Source organism: Rutidosis leptorrhynchoides, chromosome 4 (genome assembly GCF_046630445.1).
Source record: "Rutidosis leptorrhynchoides isolate AG116_Rl617_1_P2 chromosome 4, CSIRO_AGI_Rlap_v1, whole genome shotgun sequence".
Lineage (NCBI taxonomy): Eukaryota > Viridiplantae > Streptophyta > Magnoliopsida > Asterales > Asteraceae > Rutidosis > Rutidosis leptorrhynchoides.
The window spans coordinates 180,450,757-180,471,966 of record NC_092336.1 but is presented as its reverse complement, the minus strand read 5'-3'; positions in this window follow the sequence as shown (position 1 = coordinate 180,471,966).

Genomic DNA, 21,210 nt, shown 5'->3' with positions numbered 1-21,210 from the left:
TGCCTTCCAAGATCATCTTAGGAGTTGTGGGATTATCTCACAACTTACTCCACCCGGAACACTGATAATGCTAAAAACGAACATATATTTCATAGCATTATTCCTCAAGAAAGACAAGCTTTTATTTGCAATTGTTCTATTTACAAGTGATATTCGTTTAAATAATAAAAGGTGAAGACAAAAGACAGATTCGACGAATTGAAGACGCAAACGACCAAAAAGCTCAAAAGTACAAAAGACAATCAAAAAGGTTCCAATTATTGATAAGAAACGTCTCGAAATTACAAGAGTACAAGATTCAAAATGCAAAGTACAAAATATAAAATTGTACGCAAGGACGTTCGAAAATCCGGAACCGGGACCAGAGTCAACTCTTAACGCTCGACGCAACGGACTAAAAATTACAAGTTAACTATGTATGTAAATATAATATAATATATAATTAATTATATTAATTATATATATATTATATATATAATAAAAACCGTCGGCAGAGAAAGACTCCAAGATGTGAGCTGGAATTTCAAACTCCGCGACTCGCGGAGTTTGAAGGCAAAATTCACCGCGAGTCGCGGAGCCCTAAATTTGAAAACTGCCTATAAAGCCAACCGAATTCTGATCAAAATCATCATCTTTTTCTTCCTCATTCATACGTAAAATTTATATATATATATATATAATTTATATTTTAATTTTAATTTTAATTCTAATAATAAGGGTATGTTAGCGAATGTTGTAAGGGTGTAAGTCGAAATTCTGTCCGTGTAACGCTACGCTATTTTTAATCATTGTAAGTTATGTTCAACCTTTTTATATTAATGTCTCGTAGCTAAGTTATTATTATGCTTATTTAAAACGAAGTAATCATGATGTTGGGCTAATTACTAAAATTGGGTAATTGGGCTTTGTACCATAATTGGGGTTTGGACAAAAGAACGACACTTGTGGAAATTAGACTATGGGCTATTAATGGGCTTTATATTTGTTTAACTAAATGATAGTTTGTTAATGTTAATATAAAGATTTACAATTGGGCGTCCCTATAAATTACCATATACACTCAATCGGACACGATGGGCGGGGTATTTATATGTACGAATAATTGTTCATTTAACCGGACACGGGAATGGATTAATAGCCACTAGAATAATTAAAATAGGGGTGAAATTACATTCAAGGGTAATTGGTGTAATTGTTAACAAAGTAGTAAAACCTTGGTTTACACGCAGTCGATAACCTGGTGTATTCATTAAACAAAGTATTAAAACCTTGTTACAATTCGAATCCCCAATTAGTTGGAATATTTAAGTTCGGGTATAAGAATAATTTGACGAGGACACTCGCACTTTATATTTATGACTGATGGACTGTTATGGACAAAAACCAGACGGACATATTAAATAATTCAGGACAAAGGACAATTAACCCATGGGGCATAAAACTAAAATCAACACGTCAAACATCATGATTACGGAAGTTTAAATAAGCATAATTCTTTTATTTCATATTTAATTTCCTTTATTTTATATTTAATTGCACTTCTAATTATCGCATTTTTTGTTATTTAATCGCACTTTTAATTATCATACTTTTTAATTATCGCAATTTTATTTTATCGCACTTTTATTATTCGCAATTTCATTATCATTATTTACTTTACGCTTTAATTTAAGTCTTGTATTTATTTTATATTTTACATTAGGTTTTAACTGCGACTAAAATCTTAAAATCGACAAACCGGTCATTAAACGGTAAAAACCCCCTTTATAATAATAATATTACTTATATATATGTTTGTATTTTTATAAAAGTAAACTAATATAGCGTTGAGCTTTGTTTAAAGATTTCCCTGTGGAACGAACCGGACTTACTAAAAACTACACTACTGTACGATTAGGTACACTGCCTATAAGTGTTGTAGCAAGGTTTAAGTATATCCATTCTATAAATAAATAAATATCTTGTGTAAAATTGTATCGTATTTAATAGTGTTTTCTGCTAAAATTTAATAACTATTTTATACCCCTCTGCTTTGACATCAAGTATTTTTGGCGCCGCTGCCGGGGACTTATCTTAAAAGCCGGAAGCGCAACGCTAATATAAAAAAAAAAAAAGATTTTTAGTTAACTTTTATTAAAATTCGTTTTTGTAAAAATACGTTTTAATTATTCAAAAATATAAAAAGAAAAACAAAAATATAAGCATTTTTAAGATTTTGTTAAATATTTAAGTTTTATAAGCTTCTTTATTTTTATTTTAGTTTATAAAAATATAAGTTTTATTTAAATATCTTTTATTTATATAAAAATAGAAAACAGAAAATAAAAATAAATAAATAAAGAAAAAACGCGTCGAATATTGAAACCTGTCAGCTGAAATTTGAAACCCCGCGAGTCGCGGGGTTTGAAGTTTTAATTACCGCAAGTCGCGGAGCTTCTCTGACACGCGGACATAAGCCCTAATTCAGCATTAATTACGGGTTTATTATTAATTATAATTATTATTTAACCCTAATTATTATTATTATTATTATTAGTTTTATTTTTACTTTTACTTTTTATTTAATTTATGTATTTAGTATTAATTAGTTTTATTAAATTGTAAAATTAGTAGTTTTATTAAATAAAATAATATAAAAATAATATTTTTATAAAAATTGTACTTTTTACAACTTTTTATATATTTTTATATTTTGTCCCTTTTTTATCATTGTAGCGTAATATTTGTATTTTTAGCTCATATTTAATTTTAAAATTAGTTTTTGCTATAGTTATTTTTACTCCTAGATTTTTAGGCTTTGCCATAGAATTCCTTAAGTGCTTTTTCTTTAGACTAAGATTTAGGTACTTTAGAATTTTGCGACGCCTTTTTAAGTTTTAGTTTCTTTTTAAGTTATTTCCATTTGGGATTTAGTTTTTCCTGTAAGCTTTAATATTTTTAGACCTTTTACTATGTATCAATTATCATTCCAATTAGTAATTTCAATTTGCGATTATAATTTTAAGTTAGTTGTAGTAATAAGGTTAGGTTAGTCAAGTATTTTTAAGTTTTTATAAGTTTCTTTTATTTTTCCGTCACCTTTTATTTTTCAACCATTTTTTCTTTTTCGACCTTTTGCGACGAACTCTTTTTCTCTCTTATTTCTCGCTATTCTAGTTTTTAGGACATAGATTTTTATTCTACTTCTTATCTAAATTTCTTAAAATTACGAAAATTTATTTTAAGTGGTTAAATTAATAGACATCAAAATTTTCTGGTTCGTAGTAATAGTTGGATTTGTACGTGGACCGGGTTATTGGAGCCAAACAGTCCTCAATTATATTGAGACCAAACGAATCCTGCCCCTCTGCTGCATCTTTTGGCTATTCGAAACGTGGGCAAAATCAGAAAAGTCTATTGATTGGATAACTTATTATAATTTTTCTTTCTTTTTAAAAACTAATAGGATATTCAGTGAATGCACCGAGCAAGACGTTCACCACCTTTTGTACGTTCACCACCTTTTGTACGTTCACCACCTGTAACTAGATCAAGACATTTAGCAAATATAACCGCCGTTGATTTTTCTTTAGAATCGTCAACCAGTCGACCAAGTACTTCAGTTCAAATTTCCGATAATCCATTTTTTGAACCCGACCTCACAATTGAGAATCCAGAGAATATTCAGGAACGGTTCGTAGATCCTGAACCATTAAACTTTCCTTCGGAACCACCAATCATTCAAACAGAGATTTTTGAGGAACGAACCATTAAATCAGAATCATCTAGTGATACCGATTCAACAAATTCAATTATGGAGAATCTGGAACCTTTAAGTATGGAAGACCGAATGAGAGCTAAACGCACTGGCCAAGGTCACGCAATTACTCATCCAGACATTAATGCGCCAGATTATGAAATCAAAGGACAAATTCTACACATGGTGACTAATCAATGCCAATTTAGTGGTGCGCCGAAGGAAGATCCAAATGAACATCTACGTACCTTTAATAGGATCTGCACACTATTTAAAATCCGAGAAGTGGAGGATGAACAGATATATCTCATGTTATTTACCTGGACTTTAAAGGGAGAAGCCAAAGATTGGTTGGAATCGTTACCTGAAGGGGCGATTGATACATGGGACGTTTTAGTTGACAAATTTCTTAAACAATTCTTTCCTGCATCTAAAGCCGTAAGACTTCAAACAGAAATTGTTACGTTCACACAGAAGCCAAATGAAACTCTATATGAGGCGTGGACAAGATATGGAAAGTTGTTAAGAGGATGTCCGCAACATGGTTTAGACACCTGTCAAATAGTACAAATATTCTACCAAGGATGCGACATCACTACAAGAAAAGACATAGATATAGCAGCTGGTGGTTCTATTATGAAGAAAACCGAAACTGATGCTTACAAAATTATTGATAACACTGCTTCCCACTCACATGAGTGGCACCAAGAAAAAGATATCATTAGATCATCTAAAGCAGCTAGAGCCGATTCTAGCCATGACTTAGATTCCATTTCCGCAAAGATAGATGCTGTAGAGAGACGAATGGAAAAGATGACTAAGGATATTCACTCAATACGAATTAGTTGTGAGCAGTGTGGAGGACCACATTTGACAAAAGATTGTCTCAGTATTGAATTAACAATGGAACAAAGAGAGAATATTTCATACATAAACCAAAGGCCTGGAAATAATTATCAGAATAATTATCAACCGCCAAGACCGATTTACAATCAAAACCAGAATTATAACCGAAATATTCCATACAACAACCAACAAGGTCCTAGCAATCAACAAGTATCCAATAATAATTATAATCAGCAAAGACCGAATTTTCAAAACAAACCACCACAACAAACCGATGATAAAAAACCAAATTTAGAAGATATGATGACGAAGCTAGTTGAAACTCAAACACAGTTTTTCACATCTCAAAAACAAACTAATGAACAAAATGCTCAAGCATTTAGAAATCAACAAGCTTCTATTCAAAATCTGGAACAAGAAGTGAGTAACCTAGCAAGGTTAATAGGTGAAAGAAAACCGGGAAGTCTACCTAGTGATACAAACGCTAACCCCCGGAGTGAAACAGCTAAAGCTATTACTACAAGAAGTGGTACAACACTTAAACCACCTGAAATACCTGTAACTTCTGATGAAACTATTCCTACTCCACAAGAACCACAACCTGATCAAGATAAGGAAAAAGAACCGGTAGTTGAAAAGATTAATGAAGATAACACAGTTAAGGATAAACCTTATGTTAAACCATACCAACCACCACTTCCTTATCCGAGTAAAATGAAGAAAGAAAAACTTGAAGCCGAGCAATCCAAATTCTTGGATATGTTTAAACAGATAAATGTAAATCTTCCTTTCATTGATGTGATTTCAGGAATGCCAAGATATGCTAAATTCTTGAAAGATCTAATCTCAAATAGAAAGAAAATGGAAGAACTCTCGGCTGTTACTATGAATGCTAATTGTTCAGCAGTGCTGTTGAATAAGATACCAGAAAAACTATCTGATCCAGGAAGTTTCACAATTCCATGTTTTCTGGGTAGTCTTAGTTCAATAGAAGCATTGGCAGACTTAGGTGCTAGTATAAATCTAATGCCGTATTCACTATACGCTAAACTAGACCTTGGAGAATTGAAACCAACCAGAATAAGCATACAACTAGCCGATAGATCAATAAAATATCCTAGAGGGATAATGGAGAACATGCTAGTTAAAGTTGGTACTTTAGTATTTCCAGTAGATTTTGTTGTTTTGGACATGGAAGAAGATTCTCAAGTTCCTCTCATATTAGGAAGACCATTCTTAAACACGGCTAAAGCAATGATAGACGTGTTCGGTAAGAAATTGACCCTAAGTATAGAGGATGAGAGTGTTACCTTTTCAGTTGATAGAGCAATGCAACAACCACAATCTGCAGATGATACATGTTATTATATTCAAACTATAGATGCACATGCAGAATTATTAGAAGAATTTCCAGAATTACAAGGAACAGGAGAATGTTCTTTAGGAGAAGGTAATGAACCAATTGATGAAGCTGAAATGTTAGCTACACTTATAGCTAATGGATATGAACCAACAACAGAAGAAATTCAAATGCTAAAAGAAGAAGACAGATATCGATATAAATCATCGATAGAAGAACCTCCGAAATTAGAGTTAAAGCCACTTCCAAACCATTTGGAATACGCTTATTTACATGGTGAATCTGAATTACCTGTAATAATATCGTCTTCTCTTACTGAAAATGAGAAATCACAACTCATTTCTGTGTTGAAAGCTCATAAACCAGCCATTGCATGGAAGATTCATGATATTAAAGGAATAAGTCCTTCGTATTGCACACATAAAATCCTTATGGAAGAAGGTCATAAAACGTATGTGCAACGCCAACGAAGACTAAATCCTAATATGCAAGATGTAGTTAAGAAAGAGATTATTAAACTGCTAGATGCAGGTTTGATATATCCAATTTCTGATAGTCCATGGGTAAGCCCAGTTCAATGCGTACCTAAGAAGGGTGGCATGACTGTCATTACAAATGAGAAAAATGAGCTTATTCCTACTAGGACTGTAACAGGATGGCGTGTATGTATTGATTATAGAAAATTAAATGACGCCACCAGAAAAGATCACTTTCCCTTACCTTTCATAGATCAAATGTTGGAAAGATTAGCCGGAAATAGTTACTATTGTTTTCTAGATGGATTTTCCGGATATTTTCAAATTCCAATAGCACCCGAAGATCAAGAGAAAACCACTTTTACGTGCCCTTATGGTACTTTTGCTTACAAACGAATGCCATTTGGACTTTGCAACGCCCCTACAACCTTTCAAAGGTGTATGATGGCGATTTTTCACGACATGATAGAAGAATGCATGGAAGTTTTCATGGATGACTTTTCAGTCTTTGGTGATACATTTGAATCATGTCTAGTTAATCTGGAACGAATGCTTCTTAGATGCGAACAATCCAATCTAGTACTTAATTGGGAGAAATGCCATTTCATGGTTAAAGAAGGCATCATTCTTGGACATAAAATTTCAAAAGAAGGAATTGAAGTGGATAGAGCTAAAGTAGATGTAATTGCTAAACTTCCACATCCCACCAATGTTAGAGGAGTTAGGAGTTTTCTAGGGCATGCCGGTTTTTACCGACGTTTCATAAAAGATTTTTCTAAAATTGCCACTCTTATGAATAAACTCCTAGAGAAGGATGCACCATTCATCTTTTCGGATGAATGCATCAAATCTTTTAATATTCTTAAAGAGAAACTCACTAATGCGCCGATCATGATAACGCCAAATTGGAATCTACCATTTGAACTCATGTGCGATGCAAGTGATTTTGCAATGGGAGCTGTTTTAGGACAAAGGATTGAAAAACGATTTCAACCTATTTATTACGCTAGTAAGACGTTACAAGGAGCACAAACGAATTACACAACTACTGAAAAAGAACTCCTTGCTATTGTCTTCGCATTCGACAAATTTCGTTCATATCTCGTTCTATCTAAAACAATAGTCTATACCGATCATTCTGCTCTTAGATACCTATTTTCAAAACAAGATGCTAAACCAAGATTAATCCGTTGGATCTTACTCTTACAAGAGTTTGATATTGAAATCCGAGATAAAAGAGGAGCAGAAAATCTCGCCGCTGATCATCTTTCTCGTCTTGAAAATCCTGAGTTAGAAGTTCTAAATGAATCGGCCATACAAGACAACTTTCCTGATGAATATCTATTGAAGATAGATTATAAAGAAATCCCATGGTTTGCAGACTATGCAAACTACTTAGTTTGTGGATTCCTTGAAAAAGGATTATCGTACCAAAGACGAAAGAAATTCTTCAGTGATATAAAACACTATTTCTGGGAAGATCCACATCTGTTTAAAAGTTGTCCCAATGGAATAATACGCCGATGTGTATTTGGAGATGAAGCTAGTAAAATTTTAAACCATTGTCACACAGGACCAACAGGAGGGCATTATGGGCCTCAACTCACAGCAAGAAAAGTCTACGATGCTGGATTCTATTGGCCTACAATTTTCAAAGATGCACACCTTCTTTGTAAATCCTGTGATGCTTGTCAAAGGGCCGGAAAAATAAGTCAACGTGATGAAATGCCACAAAATGTCATCCAAGTATGTGAAGTATTTGACATTTGGGGTATTGACTTTATGGGCCCATTTCCAAAATCTCATAATAATTTATATATACTCGTAGCCATTGATTATGTATCTAAATGGGCGGAAGCACAAGCTCTACCAACTAACGATGCACGAGTTGTAGTCAACTTTTTAAAACGTCTTTTTGCAAGGTTTGGAACACCGAAAGCTTTAATAAGTGATCGGGGTACTCATTTCTGTAATAATCAACTTGAGAAAGTTCTTAAAAGATATGGAGTAACTCATAAAATCTCCACCGCATATCATCCACAAACAAGTGGACAAGTTGAAAATACCAACCGAGCTTTAAAACGTATTTTAGAGAAAACCGTAGGATCAAATCCGAAGGAATGGTCCATTAAATTGGAGGATGCACTCTGGGCTTTTAGAACAGCCTACAAAACTCCAATTGGAACCACACCTTTTAGACTTGTTTATGGAAAAGCATGTCATCTTCCAGTAGAAATTGAACACAAAGCATTTTGGGCTTTGAAGACATGTAATCTTGATTTATATGAAGCCGGACGTCTACGATTAAGTCAACTAAATGAATTAGAAGAATTAAGACATGAAGCATACGAAAATTCGTTAATCTATAAAGAAAGAACGAAGAAATGGCATGATAAAAGAATCAGAAGTTCAAAAGAATTTAAAGAAGGAGACAGAGTTCTTCTTTTCAATTCACGATTCAAGATATTTCCTGGAAAATTGAAATCAAGATGGTCTGGACCATTCATAGTCAAAAGAGTTTTCCCATACGGAACGATAGAATTAATAAATTCAAATGGGATTGAATTTAAAGTTAATGGTCACAGAGTTAAACATTACATACATGGTCCGATGGAAGTCGACAACGAAGTTAATCACAATTTCGACACCACAGCTAACTAAGTGTGGGGAGAATCAAGTCTTTAAAGGATAATATGTATTTCTGTTAGAGTTAGATTGTCTGTTTTCGTGTAGTTCTCGAAAATGGAACACGTATGGTCTTTCCCTAGCAGACCCTAAAGAACTAGTCTTCTCCCCCCATTCTGAATTTTTATTTTTTTAGGTTTTTACAAAATGAAGACTGCCTGTGAACTAAACCATGGTCTAATGCTACACGCTTTGATCACTAAAAGAAATAATGACATACTACCGAGTGAAATAGTATCAGTAATCAGAGAAAGAATGGACGGAGTTAGAAAAGAATCCAGATGCGAAGATAATAAGTTAAAATTTGGTAAAGGAAAATCAAAAACCGCAGCGAAAAGAAGAGCACGACACCTAGAACGATGTCACAAATGCGGAAAATGGTCACATGGAGGTAAATGTTCAAATAATCAAACCTATTCAAATACCGAATTTGTTACTTTATGCAGAGACGGACCGTTCATATGTTTAGAAGAAAAGACACTGAATGCTCGAGGTTACGCCTATGTAGCCATGGAAAATCAATTAAACCGACTATCTTATGAATGGGATAGATCATATAACTAAGAAATCTATTTCACAGGTATGTCTGTACAGTTTTTATTTTTTATTTATTTTTATTTTTAACCTTTTGATAATAAACGCTAATTTGTTCGCTAAAAAGTATTAAATTGGTATTGAATAAAATTAGGTTTGGCGACCGAAATTATTGATATCATTCAAAAATTTATTACATCACTGCGAAATTTAACGTTTATTCTTAAGGTATAAATATCTTTAATCAATCAACCCAAAATATTTCAAAAATTCGTCATGAGTTAAATTAGGTCTTGGAACCGAAATTACTTTACCGAAAAGAGGGGCGCATATTTTTGATAATATTTGATTGATTAAAGTGGGATAAAAAGACAAAAAGATTTTTAATTTTATTTTTACCATATTTTTAAAATTAATATTTAAATCTTAAATTAATATTGTAAACTTTATAAAAACAATATATTTAAAATTGTAAATATTTGAAAAATTAATATAAGTTTGATATGAATTTATAAATTTTTAAATTAAGTTTGGTGTGAATTTTTAATTTTTAAAATATTAATTTTTAATTTTATGCATTTCAAATTTTAAGTTTGGTGTGAATTTTTAATTTTTAATTTTTAATTTTGAATTTTATATTTAAGTTGTGTGAATTTAAAAACAAAAATTTACTTTATCTCATTAAGTTAAGAATATGATTTTTAAAATTCGTCGTAAGTTGAAGACTAGGTCTTTGAACCGAAATTGCTTTACCCGAGGAAGGGACGAGAACTTTTATTATCATTATTTTTAATCTTATTGAATTAGAGTATGCCAAAAACATTAAAAAACTCAAAAATCTTAGCTTTTAAAACAATCGCTACTAAAAGACAAATTTTAAAATTTTGTCGAAGGACGGACTAGGACATCGATCCGAAACGACCTCGTCCTAAATAACAAGGGAAACAAAATTTTAAAATTAATTACTAAATTGTTTTAATAAGTTAATGATTATAAAAAAAAAAAAAAAATACCAAACTCCGCGAGTCGCGGAGTTTGGAGGGTAAATCCCCGCGACTCGCGGGAGGACCGGATTACAGAAAAAAAAATAAGAGCTGCAACAGCTCAGTTTCACACTCCACACCCAAAAATACTGCGAACATAACCCCGAAAATACACGAAAAACACCCCCAAAAATCCCAATTTTTAACCGTTAATCACCAAATTTTTTGCTAAAATCATGTTGAGAAGGATGCTATCTAAGAATTACTCAAGAAAAACGGTAAATTTCTACACCTAAACACCATTTAATTCGAAATTTGATGTTCTTGAGCTATTTTTTCCCCAATTTGATTTTGATGCTTTTTAGTGTAATTATGCTTAAATTGTTTATGTATTATGCTTGTATAACCTAGATTGATGCTGTTTAACATGATTAGAAGCCTTAAACTTCAAATTTTGAATAATCTAGGGTTTGTGTTCTTGAGCAAATTTGGGGCTTTTTGATATAAACAGGTTATGGCCGATTTTTGTCATGAATTATTGCTAAATTGAGTAGTGTAACATGTCTAGGTAGTTAAATGATGCAAACTTTGAGCCTAAACATGATTTTAAGAATTAAAGTGGACTTTTTCAAGTCTAAAATTCATGAACTTGATTTTTGAAAGATAATGCCATTTGAGACTTGTTTAATTGCTAGTAATGATTATTTTGACATGTTATTTGAGTTGAATGCTTATGAACTTGGCGAACATTTTCGTATATGCTTATTGAAAAAGTGTAGATTTGATAAAAATGTGAAAAAGAGCTTAAGTTTGATATAAATTGATAATGTCATTGTAATTATTTTGATTGATAATTTTGCTGACACTAATGTATATTTGGATGCACAAAAATTGTGTTTGATGTGTTTTGCAGAATGAAAGGGGTGAATCTTCATCCCAAGCCCGCAATGCTCCTGCTGAGAATTTGGAACAACAGGAGGTGGATAACTACTACAAGCAGGATGTACCTCATCCAGTCATGACCTTTTCCGATATGCACTTGGAAGAGTTGCACCTGAACCTGAGATTTGACAGACTTTGGATAGATTATCCAAAATATCAAAGGGGTTTGCATACTCTTCATTCTAAGGTTGTTGAGGTACCGAGGGTCATAGAATGGGGACCCTTAGAAGCTGTAGAATTGGCCGGGCCAATTAGGGAATTACTTGTACAGAGGTATGGTAATTCTTCTTTTAATGACTGGATATGTTTATTCACCATACGTAGACCTGTATATAAAGTATGGTGTGAAGAATTGTTATGTAGTATAGAGTTGAATGATCGGGTAGCTAGTTTAACCGATCATTCTTTTATTAGATTTTTGTTAGGCGGTTCGATGCGCCACATGTCTTTACTGGACATGGCTCAGGCTTTACGTATATATACGCCTGAGGAGTTAGCGTCTGCCGATTGTAGAGGATTGATACTAAACGGTAGAAAGATAGATGAGAATTTTGATACACACGGTGTGTGGAGTCAAATGACAAGCCATCACCGTTTCAAAGGGGGAAATTACTCTTATTTGGATATAGATAGAGCCGAATTAAGAGTGATACATAGGTTTTTAGCTAATTCGATTACACAAAGGGGTAAGAACAAAGAAAAAGTAAATGAACAGGATTTGTTTTACCATATGTGTATTCGAGACCCACAAAGCGCTGTAAGTATACCATATTGTGTGGGTTATTATTTATCAGCTATGGTTCGGGGGATGCGACCACATAGCATAATAGGAGGTGGTATTTTTATTACTTTGATTGGTGAATATCTCGGTGTGGATATAAGTCTGGGGGGATTATTACTAGAAGAGCCGGAACCCCGCGATACTATAGGTTTAAATGTATACCATGGTGCGAAAGTTTTGAAGAGGCGAAATAACGCCGCAGTACGATACCATGGTAGACATCCACAGGTGGAGAGAAACCAGCAGCAAGGTAATGTAGGAGGGGGGAATGAGATGCAAGAAATGCATAGGTTTATAGCTTCTCAGGAATACGAAAATGCTAGACAGAGAGCATTTGAAGATTGGCAAGTTCATCAGAACCAAATCATAGCTCATTGCCAACATATAGGTAGAAACTATATTCCTACACCGAAACCCATCTTTCCTCCTTGGTCGATAGAGATGCAGCCACCATATCCTACGTATGACCCTGCCGAAGCATTCTATAGCACTTATGGTTATGCCTGGAACCCCTATTGGTACCAATATCATCCTTAGTTTACTTATTATTTTTATTTTTTATTTTGTAATTTGTAATTATTGATACGTTTAATACTTTTGTTAATATTGTAATCATTTTTATAATTATCTAACTTTTATTCTTAGATTTTAATAATTTTTGAATGTGGGGTAATAAACCAAACTTCAAAAATATGTATATATGTTTGCAGTTTATCTTATGTACACAACAGGATAAAACAACGCATTTTCAAAGACTGGCATTAAGTTCAGCAAAAGCAACTAATTTTGACGACAAGATGCAAAATATATGAGATAACAACAAGACGGAATGAACAAATGATGTGCACCATTTATCATTCAGCAAACAAACGCCAATATATTTGGAAACTTTGGTAAAATTTAATCATTTTCACACTAATCACCCTCAATAATTTAAATTGTTACTGATTTCTTGCAAATGAGGGCATTGCAAGATCTTAAGTGTGGGGAGGGGTTAAATTCTTTCGGATTTTAAAAATTTTTACTTTATACACTTGGTTACCATTAAAAATACTAGTAAAGCATTAGTTGTATTAGAATCTAGTGCTCTCTGATAAAAAAGAACAGCCCTAGTCTTATATACTGACTACCCAATTCTAGTAAAATTTTTCAAAATTTTCAATTAAATGAATTCAAATCATGTTTATACATATTTATGAACGATAAAACTAGGTTTTAACACCGAAATTATTGTTACCTCGGAAAGGACATAAATTAAGAAACAAACTAAAATGTTAAAATTCATTTAAAATGGAATAGAGGACGATAAAAAGGAAAATAAAAGCCAAGTGTGGGAAAATTTACCAAGTTATCTTAAACATATGTCACATATATCTGTAACAAATAACTGAAAATACTTTTGCTTTGGACTAAACTAAACTGTTTTACCCAATGAAAGAAAAGAAAAGATGGATCTACACGATGAATCAATTCCATCACTAAAAGGAAGTAAAGTCTTCCGAAAAAGAAACGCGCTTCTTGATTTAGGTCATGAAGTTGTCGTCCAGACCAGCTGTAGGTTGACGAAAAATCTAGAAAAGTCATCACTAAAATCAGCAGGAAATCCACGGACCTCAGCATTAAACAGGGTCGCCAGGTGGTCAGATTTATCCTAACCATGAGAAGGATTTATCTCGTACAATGGGGGGCACCGTGCAAATTAGCTGGATAAGACTAATGAATCAGATCCCCAGAAAGGATAATCTCCTTAAAGATTAAAAATCAGCTTTTAAGCCTGATATTACTCAATCCTTGAGATTGACCTTAAAGATTGAGAATTTAAACTCATGGAATTCAATGATATCTAAACTCGAGCTTGAACGAGAAAATATTTTGATCAAAATTACAAACCGATTTGTTTTCTGAAAACCCATTTTCAATGCGTTCATTACCATTGAACGTAAAATCCTAGGAATTCACCTGGAATTCATTAGGTCACCTGAACTAAATCGGGTGTCAACCGTAAGAACGGTGGTTGCATAGTGGTCAAAGACAGGACCTTGTGCCATACTGAAAAATTATAAGGGTGAGCTTTACTATTGCTCCTACCAAGGATAGTAATTGCGTCCGACACGTTATAGACCATAATCAAAAGCATGTCACGGGACATTGCCTTAACAGTTGCTTGTTCAACGCTTTCCTTTACAACCGGACGGTAGTTTACCGAAAGGTAATATACGGGACAAGTAAACTGGACGTGTTGCTTTCCAAATACAAGGTTAGCAAGTGGGTGACACAAAACCGCAAGTTTTGAGCTAAAATTTTCAAATCTGAAACCCACCAAACCCACAAAAATATTTTGCAAACACCGGTAAAGGGTTATTCCGGAAAACTTATCTAGGGTAAAAACTAGATTTCAAAAGATCAAATGTTTTCATAAAGATCCAATTTCCTTAATGGATCTAAATTTTCATAGTCATGTGGGACTGTAAACCATATCGTTACTACCATTGTTTATACCGCCGTATAGAAATCACTGATGTACAAAGTGTGAAGAATAAAGAAGTGATTCTAGTATTTCAAGACGATATTGCTTGAGGACAAGCAACGCTCAAGTGTGGGAATATTTGATAATGCTAAAAACGAACATATATTTCATAGCATTATTCCTCAAGAAAGACAAGCTTTTAGTTGCAATTGTTCTATTTACAAGTGATATTCGTTTAAATAATAAAAGGTGAAGACAAAAGACAGATTCGACGAATTGAAGACGCAAATGACCAAAAAGCTCAAAAGTACAAAAGACAATCAAAAAGGTTCCAATTATTGATAAGAAACGTCTCGAAATTACAACAGTACAAGATTCAAAACGCAAAGTACAAAATATAAAATTGTACGCAAGGACGTTCGAAAATCCGGAACCGGGACCAGAGTCAACTCTTAACGCTCGACGCAACGGACTAAAAATTACAAGTTAACTATGTATGTAAATATAATATAATATATAATTAATTATATTAATTATATATATATTATATATATAATAAAAACCGTCGGCAGAGAAAGACTCCAAGATGTGAGCTGGAATTTCAAACTCCGCGACTCGCGGAGTTTGAAGGCAAAATTCACCGCGAGTCGCGGAGCCCTAAATTTGAAAACTGCCTATAAAGCCAACCGAATTCTGATCAAAATCATCATCTTTTTCTTCCTCATTCATACGTAAAATTTATATATATATATATATAATTTATATTTTAATTTTAATTTTAATTCTAATAATAAGGGTATGTTAGCAATGTTGTAAGGGTGTAAGTCGAAATTCTGTCCGTGTAACGCTACGCTATTTTTAATCATTGTAAGTTATGTTCAACCTTTTTATATTAATGTCTCGTAGCTAAGTTATTATTATGCTTATTTAAAATGAAGTAATCATGATGTTGGGCTAATTACTAAAATTGGGTAATTGGGCTTTGTACCATAATTGGGGTTTGGACAAAAGAACGACACTTGTAGAAATTAGACTATGGGCTATTAATGGGCTTTATATTTGTTTAACTAAATGATAGTTTGTTAATGTTAATATAAAGATTTACAATTGGGCGTCCCTATAAATTACCATATACACTCAATCGGACACGATGGGCGGGGTATTTATATGTACGAATAATTGTTCATTTAACCGGACACGGGAATGGATTAATAGCCACTAGAATAATTAAAACAGGGGTGAAATTACATTCAAGGGTAATTGGTGTAATTGTTAACAAAGTAGTAAAACCTTGGTTTACACGCAGTCGATAACCTGGTGTATTCATTAAACAAAGTATTAAAACCTTGTTACAATTCGAATCCCCAATTAGTTGGAATATTTAACTTCGGGTATAAGAATAATTTGACGAGGACACTCGCACTTTATATTTATGACTGATGGACTGTTATGGACAAAAACCAGACGGACATATTAAATAATCCAGGACAAAGGACAATTAACCCATGGGGCATAAAACTAAAATCAACACGTCAAACATCATGATTACGGAAGTTTAAATAAGCATAATTCTTTTATTTCATATTTAATTTCCTTTATTTTATATTTAATTGCACTTCTAATTATCGCATTTTTTGTTATTTAATCGCACTTTTAATTATCATACTTTTTAATTATCGCAATTTTATTTTATCGCACTTTTATTATTCGCAATTTCATTATCATTATTTACTTTACGCTTTAATTTAAGTCTTGTATTTATTTTATATTTTACATTAGGTTTTAACTGCGACTAAAATCTTAAAATCGACAAACCGGTCATTAAACGGTAAAAACCCCCTTTATAATAATAATATTACTTATATATATGTTTGTATTTTTATAAAATTAAACTAATATAGCGTTGAGCTTTGTTTAAAGATTTCCCTGTGGAACGAACCGGACTTACTAAAAACTACACTACTGTACGATTAGGTACACTGCCTATAAGTGTTGTAGCAAGGTTTAAGTATATCCATTCTATAAATAAATAAATATCTTGTGTAAAATTGTATCGTATTTAATAGTGTTTTCTGCTAAAATTTAATAACTATTTTATACCCCTCTGCTTTGACATCAAACACCCCAACTTAATGGAGTTTCCGAAAGGAGGAACCGAACCCTAATGGATATGGTTCGATCTATGATGGCAAGAAGCTCGTTACCTCTATCATTTTGGGGTTATTGTCTAAGCTCCGCGGTTCGTATTTTAAATATGGCCCCAACCAAGAAAGTGGAACGAACTCCTCATGAGATATGGTTTGGAAAACCTCCTTCTCTTTCATACTTAAAAGTATGGGGATGTGAAGCTTATCCTAAGCGTTATGTAGCTAATAAGCTACATGCTCGATCCACAAAGTGTATCTTCATAGGATATCCCAAAGATGACATGGGATATTACTTCTATAATCCATCTGAGCAAACGGTATTTGTTGCTCGGAAAGCGGAATTTCTTGAAACCAAATTCCTTATGGAAGGTGATGGTGAAAGGAAGATAGATCTTGTAGAGGTACAAGATCAAGCCGATGATACACAATTGGTTGGCACTAGTACTCAACATGAGGATGTTGAAAATGATCAAGTAGATGATCAAAGTACACAAAACGTTCGAAGATCTAGTAGGATTAGTAATCCTCCTGAGAGATATGGGTTTCTCGTGGATGGTTGCTATACGGTTGATTTGGATGAACCGACAAACTACGAAGATGCTTTATCAAGGATTGATAAAGATAAATGGCAGGAAGCCATGAACGCCGAGATGCAATCCATGTATGAAAATCAAGTTTGGGAACTTGTTGTGCAACCTCCTAGCTCCAAGCTAGTTGATTGCAAATGGCTTTTCAAGAAGAAAACCGACATACATGGAAACTTGGATACATACAAAGCTAGACTTGTAGCAAAAGGTTTCACTCAAACTCAAGGGGTTGATTATGATGAAACTTTCTCGCCTGTGGCAATGCTAAAGTCTATTAGGATATTATTTGCCATTGCTGCTCACTATGACTATGAAATATGGCAAATGGATGTCAAAACCGCTTTCCTGAATGGATATCTTGAGGAAGATGTCTATATGGTACATCCCGAAGGTTTTGTTGATCCGAAAAATCCTAAAAAGGTATGCAAGTTAAAGAAATCAATCTACGGATTGAAACAAGCATCTAGAATGTGGAATCATCGTTTTAATGAAGAGGCAAAGAAATTTGGCTTCATTAAAAACGGTGATGAAGCTTGTGTGTACAAGAAGGCTAGTGGGAGCTCTATAATGTTTCTTGTGCTATATGTGGATGATATGTTATTATTTGGGAATGATATTACCACAATGCAAGAAGTCAAAACTTGGCTGAAGAGTTGCTTCTCCATTAAGGATCTTGGAGAAGCACAATACATATTGGGGATAGGGATCTATAGGAATAGATCCAAGAGATTGATAGGTTTAAGTCAAAGTACATACATTGATAAAATCTTGAAAAGGTTCAAGATGGAAAACTCTAAGAAAGGTTTGGTACCTATTCAAAGAGGAACCATTCTCAGTTCATCTCAGTGTCCTATCACGAAAGATGAACAAGAAAGAATGAAGAAAGTCCCATACGCATCTGCTATTGGGTCTATCATGTATGCAATGATATGTACTAGACCGGATGTGTCATGCGCTCTAAGCTTGACAAGTAGATACCAGAATAACCCAGGAAACAGTCATTGGATTGTTGTTAAAAGTATATTGAAATACCTTAGGAGGACTAAGGATATATTTCTAATATATGGGTCTGGTGAGGAGGAACTCGCTGTAAAAGGTTACGTGGACGCGAGCTTCCAAACTGACCGAGATGATTCTCGATCACAATCCGGTTATGTCTTCATGTTAAATGGTGGTGCGGTCTCTTGGAAGAGTTTAAAATAGGATGTTGTTGCGTTATCCACCACAGAGTCGGAGTACATTGCCGCCTCATTGGCAGCTCAGGAAGCTGCATGGATGAAGAAATTCATCAACGACTTAGGAGTGGTCCCTTCCATTTGTAGTGACCCGAACTTTTCCATGTTTATATATATTAATTGAGATTGATATTTACATGATTAAATGTTTCCAACATGTTAAGCAATCAAACTTGTTAAGACTTGATTAATTGAAATATGTTTCATATAGACAATTGACCACCCAAGTTGATCGGTGATTCACGAACGTTAAAACTTGTAAAGACTATATGATGACATATAAATGGATATATATATATATATATATAGTTAACATGATACTATGATAAGAAAACATATCATAAAGTATATTAACAATGAACTACATATGTAAAAACAAGACTACTAACTTAATGATTTTTAAACGAGACATATATGTAACGATTATCGTTGTAAAGACATTTAATGTATATATATCATATTAAGAGATATTCATACATGATAATATCATGATAATATAATAATTTAAAATCTCATTTGATATTATAAACATTGGGTTAACAACATTTAACAAGATCGTTAACCTAAAGGTTTCAAAACAACACTTACATGTAACGACTAACGATGACTTAATGACTCAGTTAAAATGTATATACATGTAGTGTTTTAATATGTATTTATACACTTTTGAGAGACTTCAATACACTTATCAAAATACTTCTACTTAACAAAAATGCTTACAATTACATCCTCGTTCAGTTTCATCAACAATTCTACTTGTATGCACCCGTATTCGTACTCGTACAATACACAGCTTTTAGATGTATGTACTATTGGTATATACACTCCAATGATCAGCTATTAGCAGCCCATGTGAGTCACCTAACACATGTGGGAACCATCATTTGGCAACTAGCATGAAATATCTCATAAAATTACAAAAATATGAGTAATCATTCATGACTTATTTACATGAAAACAAAATTACATATCCTTTATATCTAATCCATACACCAACGACCAAAAACACCTAAAAACACTTTCATTCTTCAATTTTCTTCATCTAATTGATCTCTCTCAAGTTCTATCTTCAAGTTCTAAGTGTTCTTCATAAATTCCAAAAGTTCTAGTTTCATAAAATCAAGAATACTTTCAAGTTTGCTAGCTCACTTCCAATCTTGTAAGGTGATCATCCAACCTCAAGAAATCTTTGTTTCTTACAGTAGGTTATCATTCTAATACAAGGTAATAATCATATTCAAACTTTGGTTCAATTTCTATAACTATAACAATCTTATTTCAAGTGATGATCTTACTTGAACTTGTTTTCGTGTCATGATTCTGCTTCAAGAACTTCGAGCCATCCAAGGATCCATTGAAGCTAGATCCATTTTTCTCTTTTCCAGTAGGTTTATCCAAGGAAATTAAGGTAGTAATGATGTTCATAACATCATTCGATTCATACATATAAAGCTATCTTATTCGAAGGTTTAAACTTGTAATCACTAGAACATAGTTTAGTTAATTCTAAACTTGTTCGCAAACAAAAGTTAATCCTTCTAACTTGACTTTTAAAATCAACTAAACACATGTTCTATATCTATATGATATGCTAACTTAATGATTTAAAACCTGGAAACACGAAAAACACCGTAAAACCGGATTTACGCCGTCGTAGTAACACCACGGGCTGTTTTGGGTTAGTTAATTAAAAACTATGATAAACTTTGATTTAAAAGTTGTTATTCTGAGAAAATGATTTTTATTATGAACATGAAACTATATCCAAAAATTATGATTAAACTCAAAGTGGAAGTATGTTTTCTAAAATGGTCATCTAGACGTCGTTCTTTCGACTGAAATGACTACCTTTACAAAAACGACTTGTAACTTATTTTTCCGACTATAAAACTATACTTTTCTGTTTAGATTCATAAAATAGAGTTCAATATGAAATCATAGCAATTTGATTCACTCAAAACGGATTTAAAATGAAGAAGTTATGGGTAAAACAAGATTGGATAATTTTTCTCATTTTAGCTACGTGAAAATTGGTAACAAATCTATTCCAACCATAACTTAATCAACTTGTATTGTATATTATGTAATCTTGAGATACCATAGACACGTATACAATGTTTCGACCTATCATGTCGACATATCTATATATATTTCGGAACAACCATAGACACTCTATATGTGAATGTTGGAGTTAGCTATACAGGGTTGAGGTTGATTCCAAAATATATATAGTTTGAGTTGTGATCAATACTGAGATACGTATACACTGGGTCGTGGATTGATTCAAGATAATATTTATCGATTTATTTCTGTACATCTAACTGTGGACAACTAGTTATAGGTTACTAACGAGGACAGCTGACTTAATAAACTTAAAACATCAAAATATATTAAAAGTGTTGTAAATATATTTTGAACATACTTTAATATA